This window comes from Humulus lupulus, chromosome 7, assembly GCF_963169125.1.
Source record: "Humulus lupulus chromosome 7, drHumLupu1.1, whole genome shotgun sequence".
Classification (NCBI taxonomy): Eukaryota; Viridiplantae; Streptophyta; class Magnoliopsida; order Rosales; family Cannabaceae; genus Humulus; species Humulus lupulus.
This window is the reverse complement of record NC_084799.1, coordinates 91,980,225-91,990,870: the sequence shown is the minus strand read 5'-3', so window position 1 is coordinate 91,990,870 and position 10,646 is coordinate 91,980,225.

The window sequence follows — 10,646 nt, the reverse complement described above, 5'->3', positions numbered from 1 at the left end:
GCCACGCAATACCCTATATTATGCGCCTCGATTTCCTAACAGACCCCTGATATTTAGGGATCCGTACGTTAGACTGCTAGACCACTACTTACCTTAGGAGGCAGTTTAGTACAAAACCACCCAAGAAACGTAACCTCTAAGCTATCTAGTTTGAAACCTAAAAACCCTTCATTTCCTTTATCCCGAATGGGTATTCTCTAAATTTATTCACCATTAAAATTACCCAGATTTACCTAGAAATTTCCCAGTTTTATGAATGTCTTATTTCTAGAGCTATTTTTTTGGACTCAACCGTTGAACCTAAGTCGAAACCTATTCCCTAAAAACATTTAGAAATAATCTAACAGTGACTACATGGAATATTGCAAATGAACATGGTGAAGAAAAAAAGTCCATAAAAAAAAACTCTTAAAACCAAAGAATAAGATACTTACAGTGTGTTCTTCGACGATCATATGTAGACTTTGTAAAGGGAAGTTCTTGGAAAGCTTCTGAGTGCTGGGTGCGGTGAATGATTTTGGGGATTTTTGGAAAAGAAGAAAGGCTCGAAAGTGCAGAAAAGGAATTTTTTTAAATGAAAGGTGGTGAAGTCTGAAACTTGACCACCCTTTTTATACGTAAATTATGTAGATTGATCTGGGCCATCCAATTGAGTTACTTCAATATCCAAGGGCCAAGGTTAAATAGACAAAACAATGACAAAAAGGTGATGACAATTATTGCAGTCCTCAAAACCTGAACAGACGCCAATTGCAGTACACCACGTGTCCAATACTTGAGTAATGGGCAAGCATGGTTTTGTGTAACAGAAGTCTAAAAGCCCCTACTGTGTAGGTCAGAAAGTGACAATGTCATACATGATCAGGGACTTGGGGGGCAAATTTTGTACCCTAATTTTAGCCCGAGTTCATTCATTCAGCTCGGGTACAGCTGGCAAATAAATATACGAAGGAATAATCAAGGGAATGATATTTGCTTTATCCACGTAGACAACTCCAGTTTCATGTGGACACGTGTGGTGTTAGGTGTCTTGGGTTTAACCATAGCTACAGACATGAAGGTTGTGAAGCTCGAACTCATAATATTTAAATGGCAGTCGAAGTACAAGCTTGGAGGGGATATTCAGCTCGAGGTAATTCAAACATATTGCACGCTCACGAATCCCTAGAAACTCGGGTCCTTTTATGCGTTTATTTATGACCATGCTGCCATATTTAATGTCCTAGATATTAGGAGAACATTTACTGTATGAATAAATCATATCCCATTATAAATGGGAAATATATGTATTAAATGTAATAAATATGTATATGCGTTATTGACTCACGCGGTTACCCAAACCTATCCATGGAATTTCTCTATAAATACTGAGAATATTGGACAGGAAAAGGGACCATTATTCTGTAATACTGAAACTCTACCAAAATAGAGATAAAAACAACAATAATATAGACTTGTGGACTAGGTGGATTTTAACCACTGAACCATGTAAAAGATTTGTATTCCTGTGAATTCATTTAATTTTTCATTACGGTTTATTACTAAGCACAAATCTACCTTATTATTTCTTAATACACTATTGGCGAAAAACTGCGTCAACACCTGTGCACTGACTAATCTTAGGACTAACTTATATTTGAACATATAATCATATTTATATTCCACTGTCATTATGTCACTATAAATACAATTAGCTATATGCTCGGGATTTAATAGAAGTTTATATTAAACAAATAATCATGAAAATAAAACATGTGAGCAAAGTGATTGACCAAGTCAAAAAATGATTTCTATTCTTTTATTGATAATAAATGATATTACAAAGAAATTATGTTTTAATTAGGGCATAAAACCCCAACAAACTCCACTTGTACTAATTGAAACTAATGCCTTAATTCTACTAATCCCATTTCCTAGATATGCTTATCAAATGTAGCTTCTGATAATGTCTTTGTAAACGGATCTGCAAGATTGTCTTAAGATGAAATCTTCATAACCTTCACATCTCTCCTGGCCACATATTCTCGAATAATGTGATACTTCCTTTCTATATGCTTACTCCTCTTGTGACTTCGAGGTTCTTTCGAGTTGGCTATCGTTCCCGCGTTGTCACAAAACAACACAAGCGGTTTATCCATTTCTGGAATAAGACCAAAATCTGAATAGAACTTCTTTAGCCAGACTGTTTCCTTAGCTGCTTCTGATGCAGCTATGTATTCAACTTCCATGATGGAATATGAAATCGTAGATTGCATTACGCTTCTCAATATCACAGCTCCACCCCAAGAGTAAACACCATTCCAGAAGTAGACTTCCTGTCATCGACATCAGTTTGAAAATCTGAATTGGTGTAGCCTACACGGTTCAGAACACCACCCTTGTAAACTAACATATAATCCCTAGTTCGCCTTAAATATTTCAGAATATGCTTAACTGCTATCCAATGTTCCGGTCCTAGGTTTGACAGATACCAACTCACTACTCCCACTGCATAGCAGATATCTAGTCTAGTACACAACACAACATACATCAGACTTCCAACTGCAGATGCATAAGGAACCTTTCTCATTGCATCTTCCTCTTCAAGAGTCTGGGGAGACTACTTCTTTGAAAGATGAATTCCATGGCAGGACAATAGATGTCCTTTCTTGGAATTTGTCATTGAGAAAGGTTCAAGCACTTTATCAATGTAAGCTGCTTGAGATAAAGCTAAGAGTCTGTTCTTTCTATCCCTAATGATCTGGATACCCTGAACATAACTTGCTTCACCCAAATCCTTCATCTGGAATTGAGTGCTCAACCAATTCTTCACATTTGACAATTTCTTAACATTGTTTCCAATGAGTAAGATATCATCTACATAAAAAACCAGGAATACCACTATTTGATTTGCCTTTAGTTGGTAAACACAAGGAAAATCAATATTTTGTTCAAAGCCATAGGTTTTGATTATTTTATCAAACCTAAAATTCCAAGAGCGAGAAGCTTGCTTAAGTCCATAAATGGACCTATTCAACTTGCAAACTTTTCCTTCTTGTCAAGCTACTTTAAATCCTTCTGGATAATCCATATAAATGGCTTCATCAAGCTTCCCGTTAAGAAAAGCTGCCTTGACGTCCATTTGCCAGATCTCATAGTCAAGAGCGACTGCTATGGATAGGACGATGCGAATGGACTTGAGCATGGCTACCAAACTAAAAGTTTCCTCATAGTCCACACCTTCTCTTTGGGTATAACCCTTTGCCACTAATCGAGCTTTATAAGTTTTGATATTTCCATCAACACCTCGTTTCTTCTTGTAGATCCATTTGCACCCAATGGCCCTAAAGTCACTAGGTGCTTCCACAAGATCCCATATGGAATTTGAGTACATGGACACCATTTCTTGTTTCATGGCTTCAAGCCATAGTTCCTTTTCAGGGCTAGACATTGCCTGTTTGAAAGACAACAGATCATCATCACTAGTGTCACCAACAGCCATATTGGTTTCACCATCCAAACCATAGCGAATTAGGTTCCTAGAAATCCTCCCACTACGACAAGGCTCCTTGACTGTTTACTTAGGAACAATGGTACTTTCTTCATTTAAATCGACTTACGTCGGTTGGAAATGAAGAGAGGGAATTTCATCATTAACTTGCGTTGATGACGATGGACCATTGGTTGGAGTCAATTCTTCAACTTTCTCCTCTAAAACTACTTTGCTGTGTGGTTTGAAGTTTTGGACATAGTCATTTTCCAGAAAAGTAGCATTCGTAGAAGTAAACACTTTCTTTTCTGAATGACTATAGAAAAGTCCACCCCGAGTACCTTTTGGATAGCCAACAAACATGCAAACTTCAGTTCACGGTTATAGTTTTCCCTCCTTTTTCCTTAGGACATGGGCGGGACACCCCCATATTCTATAAGGGCGTAAACTAGGTTCACGACCATTCTAGCGTTCTAAAGGTGTTTGGGGATTGAATTGAATGACACGACATAGAGAATATCGTTCGTAGTTTCAATTGCATGTCCCCAGAACGAAGTTTGTAGAGTTGAGTAACTAAGCATGCATCTAACCATTTCCAATAAAGTTCTGTTCTGGCGTTTCGCTACACCATTTTGTTGTGGAGTACCCGGGGCAGTAAGTTGTGATAAAATCCCATGTTCAGTTAAATGATCTTGGAACTGCATATCCAAATATTCTTCACCCCTATTAGATCGCAAGATATTTAACGTTTTACCTAACTGATTCTGAGCCATAGCTATGAATTCCTGAAACTTTGAAAATGTTTCTGATTTCCTATGCATTAGGTAAAGACATGAATATCTAGAGTAATCGTTAATGAAAGCGACGAAATACTCAAACCACCCTTGGCCTATACATTCAAAGGTCCACAAACATTTGAATGAAAAAGTCCAAGTGGTTTTGTGGCCCTATCACCCTTTGCAGAGAATGGACACTTGGTCAGCTTGCCTTCTAGACAGGATTCACAGACAGGTAATTCAGCTAAGGTGAGTTCCCTCAAAGGCCTGTCATTTGTAAGTCTTTGAATTCTATCATAGCCAATGTGACCTAGTCTCAATTACCATAAATACGTCATGTTATCGTTTTTGGTCTTTTGACGTTTATTGGTCCTAGGTTTAGCTACTTTGAATAAATCATTGTTAAGAGCAACATGTTCGTTAGGTTGCAACATATAAAGCTCATTTTCCAAAAATGCAATACACAATTGTGATACATTGAAAGAAATAGATATATTAGAACTTGTGAAAGTCATAACAAATTGTTCTAATTGTAACATGGAAACTGAAATTAAAATTCTACTAAAATCCGGAATAAAAAATACATCATTTAAAATTAAAAATTTATTTCCGAACTTCAGACGAGCTCTTCCTTTAGCTTGGACCACAACGAGCGCTTCGTTCCCAACTCTAAGCTTTAAGCCGCCTTCGTCCAATTCCTCCCACGATTCAAGAAGCTTTGTTTTTTGCTGCTAGAAACTTAGGACAATCTTGTTTCCAATGCCCTTTCTCTTTGCAATGAAAAAATTTACCTTTACCTTTTTTGTTTTTCTTGTTCTTCCCCTTAGGCATCTGTGCGTTTGGTTGTGCACTCATCTTTGCAGTCTTTGCAGGCTTGGGGTTTTTGTTTTGTCCATCTTTCCTCTTGTTTCCAGCTTTCGAAGAAGAAGTTTGGTTAGCTTCAACCTTAGCTGGATCAACAACAGTAGTAGTAGTTGTCTTCTTTTTACTTCCTTTACTTGGTCCACCCATCATAGACTCAAAAGTCTGAAGCTCGTTCATGAGCTATGTCAGAACATAGTTGAGTTTATTCAACACATAGTTAGTGTTAAATGACAGGACAGCTAGAGAGAGATTGTTGAGGATTAAGCCGACTTGAGTTTCCTCATCTATTGTCACTCCATGCAGTTCACCTTCCTGAAAGTAGTTTGTCATTTTGATCAAATGATCATAGACATGTTGAGAAGGTGCCATTCGAGCATTGGCATATTTCTTGGTGGCCTCAAAATGAGTCTGCGCTAACTTGGCACAAACATGTCTTGGAGCTGATCCATGATTTCGTAGGCCGTTTCGACATTCTCCATCTTTGTCTTGAGAGTGTCGACCATACTAGTCAACATATAGTACTGCAGCTTGTTGTTAGCTGTCTGTCAACGCTCATACTTATCCCTCACAGACTTGGTGGCTCCTTCAGCTGGAACTTCCAGGGATTCCTCAGTCATGACGAACTCTACGTTGTCACCAATCAAAAGTATGTTGATATTCTACTTCCACTTAAGGAAGTTTTCTCCAGTGAGTTTCTCCATCGAAAGTTGAAAAAGGATGGGAGTAGACACAACCATACTTAAAACTACAAATTATCAATAAAATAGAAATCAATTACATTTGCTCAATAAAACTTCTATTCACATAAATTTCAAGAAATAGCACAACATATACAAAAAATATGTAAGATATGAGAAAAAATACCAAAAACTATCATATCTCTATTTCTTTATGTTTTTAACTAATCTATGATATCCTTGTCCCGGTTGGCGAGAGTAAAAAAATACCACAAGTTAAATAAAGTTGTAAACTTATTTAATAATGGACACCATTATTAACAACCTACTATTCGATCAAAATAAGAAAACAAAATCTCTTATTTTATGTAACACCCTGGATAGCCAAGACCGTTACACTGTGTGTTTATAAAGTGCTAGACTTGCTAATCAAGTCGTTTAATCAAAAACATGTTATTGAAACTACAAAGAAACTAGGGTTAAAATGTTTTGGTCTCAAAAGTCACATTTTCATTAAGAAACATTTCCTGTTCACACAGGATCCCAAAAATGTTAAGTTTGAAACTGTTTACAAAGATTCAAGGACTAAATACAGTATTAGCCATATTAAGGCAAAACAGACAAATAGGCAATCTCTGTCGTGATCCACTCCTCGGCCATAGCGACCGAACAGCCGGCTATGTACATTCCACCCCACAGCCCTCCATCTCAGGATTGTCCAACTTGCCTTTGCCTTTACTTGCACCACGTAGCACCCGTGAGCCAAGGCCCAGCAAGAAAACACAACAACAGAGCATAAGCAATCAACAGACAATTCAGTATCTCATATTGCGTCACATATTCTTAATCATGTCAATATTTAGAGTAGTCAAGTATTCAGCATACTAAACATATAAGTTCACACCAAATCACATATGATAACTAGGGTTAGCACCCTCAGGCCGCACCCTCCGTTATCCCACTGCTCCGGTCCGCTTAAACCGAGCTCAGTGAATATTAAGCTGTCCTCGGCTACCAGTGGCCAAGCCACACCCTGTGCACAAGTATTGTGTACGGCACCCTTCCGCTATCACATGTCCCATGGCATAATACCATTATTGACATAACACAAATATCGGGAGCACTTAGTCCCATCACAAACATATAACCGGGTGCAGTTTTCTTACCTTTCGATTCGCTAGCTTTGATCACTTGACTGCTTGAGCACGATCCCTCTTGAGCCCTAGCGCTCACCTAAACACAACCACAGGTCAAAGTCATCACCAAACCTCAAGTCCAAAACCTAGCCTCGGGACCAATCCCGAGCCCCCAGGAAGTTCTAGTTCCACCAAACAAGGTGGTGGAATCAAACCCCGAACCCTTGGTCAAAAACCCTTGTAAATAACCCTAAAATCCAGCGCTACAACACTCTTAGGAGGGCGCTACAGCGCTACAAGCAGAACCAAAATCCCCCAGAAAGCATGGCCTAGCGCTACAACACCCAAAGGCTAGCGCTGTAGCGCTAGTCACAGACAGCCAACCTCCCAATTTCTCTTCCTGCGATTTCCTCGAGCCAAACTCAACCAAAACTTCTCCAAACCTTCACCAAACTAAAAAAAAAAGCTTATTAACACAGTCCACTAATTCCAAGCACCCCAAATACTCAAAACCCAAGCACATGCATCCCTAATCTCAAAATCCACCATAGTCACTACTAGATTTCAAAACTCGTCAGAAACCAGTCAAAACATCAAAGTTAAGAGCTCAGAATTTATACCTTTAATGGGAATTCGATTTCAATACAACCTCTACACCTCCTTAGCTTTCTCCTCCTCAACCTTTGGCTTGAATTCCCTAAAGTTCCCATCAAATCCAGCTTATGCACCTTAGGTCAAAAACTAAAACCAGAAACTGAAGATGCTACAAAGTCTTACCTCAAGTGATGGTGTGTTCTTGCTAAACCCCTGCCAATTCTTCAAGCCTAGCTTAGGATCCTTGATGATCAGCCTAACCTAGCTCTCCTCTGAGCTTTGCTCCAGGAAAACCCAAGAAAAATGGTGAGAGAACCACAAACCGACCCTAGAGAAAACAGCTCTGTTTTTCCTTCCTTTCTTTTCTTTTCAGACTTCTATTACTTTCTACAATTCCCACTAAGTATAAAGCCTTAACTTATCTATCTCTGAGAAGCCAATTGACCAAAATTCCCTCCCTATTAATTCTAAACCCTTTAATCCACTTAGGGGCATTTTAGTCATTTTACCCAATTCCCGCTAACTCCTTGAGTGTCTCTAATATTTTCCGTTTACCTCCTGATACTGAATTAATCACCAATTATATTCCTCGATGTCAAAATAGACCCCAATATACTCACCAAATTCTTATTTATACCCCCAGGCTCGCCCTGAGCCAGGTATAAATCCTCGCCATGACTTTTCCGCTAAACCGCTCACTAAGATCGTCTCGAGTCACAGATCACAGATATATCCACAAAATAATGTGGTCTCAACAATTATCACATATATGTATACGGTTATGCCCATAATGGCCAAAATTACGATTATGCCCTTCTAACCTATTCAGGGCCTACATGCATACTAATACACATAGTCATGCATCTCAAATATTCAAATAGTCATATAACATGCTTTAAATCATAATCATGCATTTTACTCATTAAAATCACACATAACTCCCATTATGCCCTCCAGGCACACTAATCAAGGTCCTTAAGCTTTATTGGCGAATTTGAGTCGTTACATTTTATGAGCTAGACTCACGGTTTCGATAATCAATAGATTTAGTCCTAATAGTCACCGTAGGGGTGAGTCTTGTAGAATTTGACCTATAATTATCTATCTTTCAAAATTTAACCTTGTCAAAATAACTAATGAACACCTTCCGTAGGGGGACGAATCAAAGCGTCTCAATGCCCCATTAAGCTATTGACCTTGTTAAACCAACGGTAGAGATCGAATATAATTATTAAAATAAGCTCATTATAGAATCAAAAATAGTATTTTTATTATTTATTTTTGAAAATTAATGACTATGGTTCTACAAAAAATTGAAAAGTTAAATTTTTAAAACCAATTTCCTATAATTTTCTATTAATTCTAAAGTGTCACATTGAAACAAATTCAATTAAATTAGAATTAATTTGTTGTTAATCAATATTTAGGTTTAACTATTATAATGAACCTGTACAATTAAGTGCAATTCAGGAAAATGAGCCTTAACAATTGAGCTTGTATGGAGGAGGGCTGGGTTCAGTATGTTGTTCCCACTACAAAGACCCCCATACTTCCATACAAGGTCCAAAAGACAGGAGTTTAAACCTTCATTTTATTAATTGTTATTAATTGATTAGGCCTACTATAGTCATGCAAAAGAAAATGGGCATTCACAAGTGGAACCACCCACAAGAGAGGAATTTAAAATTTACATTTTCTAATGGGCCCAAATAAAACCTATCATTTTATGAATATTTTATTTAGAGAATCCATATATTTAGCAAACATATGGGCCACTATATGCATTTAAGCCCAATTGAAAAAATACCACATATAGTGTAAACATGTATGTTATAATTGGATGGGCCTAATCAAGTTACTATATGAGCAATTCTATGAGTTTTATACAAAAATACTACAATTTATTTCATTTGCAAAAATACAACAATTAATTTTCTAGAATTTATCAAAAATTCGAATTAATTAAATTTTTACAAAAATAAGTCAATTTAAATGAAATTTATCAACAATTAACAAAAGTTAATTAAAATTTCATTTATCAATAATCAACTTAGTTTAGGTTAATTTGAAAAATATTAATTTAATTTAAATATGATTTATCAACAATTAACCATAGTTAATGTAAATCTCATTTATAAAAAAATATTTTATTAGTTGGTTGAATTTTTTTTTTGATATTTTTCAAAATTTAACCAATATTAAATTTTAAAATCAATATCTTAACTATTTTAAAAAAAATATATTGTGTTGTTACAACTATAAGCAAATATTTTAACCATTTAAAAAAATAAAATATTAATAGTTATAACAACCCTAAAATATCTCAAAACAGTTAAACAAATTCAAATATCCATAAAAATATCTAACTAACAAATTTCAAATAATTTACATATTAAAAACTATAGAATAAAAATATATTACTATTTTCAAATAAAGATTTAATACAAATAACAAGTATTTAAAAGAAAATATCTTAATTATAATATTTTAATATATTAAAATATTTAAAATTAAGTTGTTAGCCTATTTTTAAATTTGAATTTGAATCTTTGTAGAAAATATCTATTTATTTAAATATCAAACAACAAAAATATCTTATTTTAAAAAATATTTTTAAATGATAAAAAAATCTGATATTTTTGGCTTTGTTATAAATAATCAATTTCATATTTTATTTTCTTTAATTTAAAAAAATAATTAATAAAATTAATGAAAGGTACCTGAAACAGGTACTGTTCACCTGCCTGCAAGGTGGTGACGCATGCACACGCACAGCAGGTGGCTGCCGAGTGACACCTGGGGCGTCTGCCGAAGGATGCGCACAGGGGTGCTGCACGCGAGCAACACACGTGCGGGAGGGTGCGACGCCGAGGGATGATTGCATGGGCTGCCAGGTGATGTGCGCGAATGCCAGCCAGACAAAAAAAATTTCTCAATTTTTCAAACCAAAACCATTTCTAATAAATTTTTTATCATGTTTTACACAAAATAAAGCATATATAAAAATTAATGATATATAAAATACAACAAAATAACCTAAAATTGCTAATAATCACATAAAATTCAATATGCTTTGTACAAACATGAAATCCATCCAATTACTCAACACATCAAATAATTCAATTTTTAA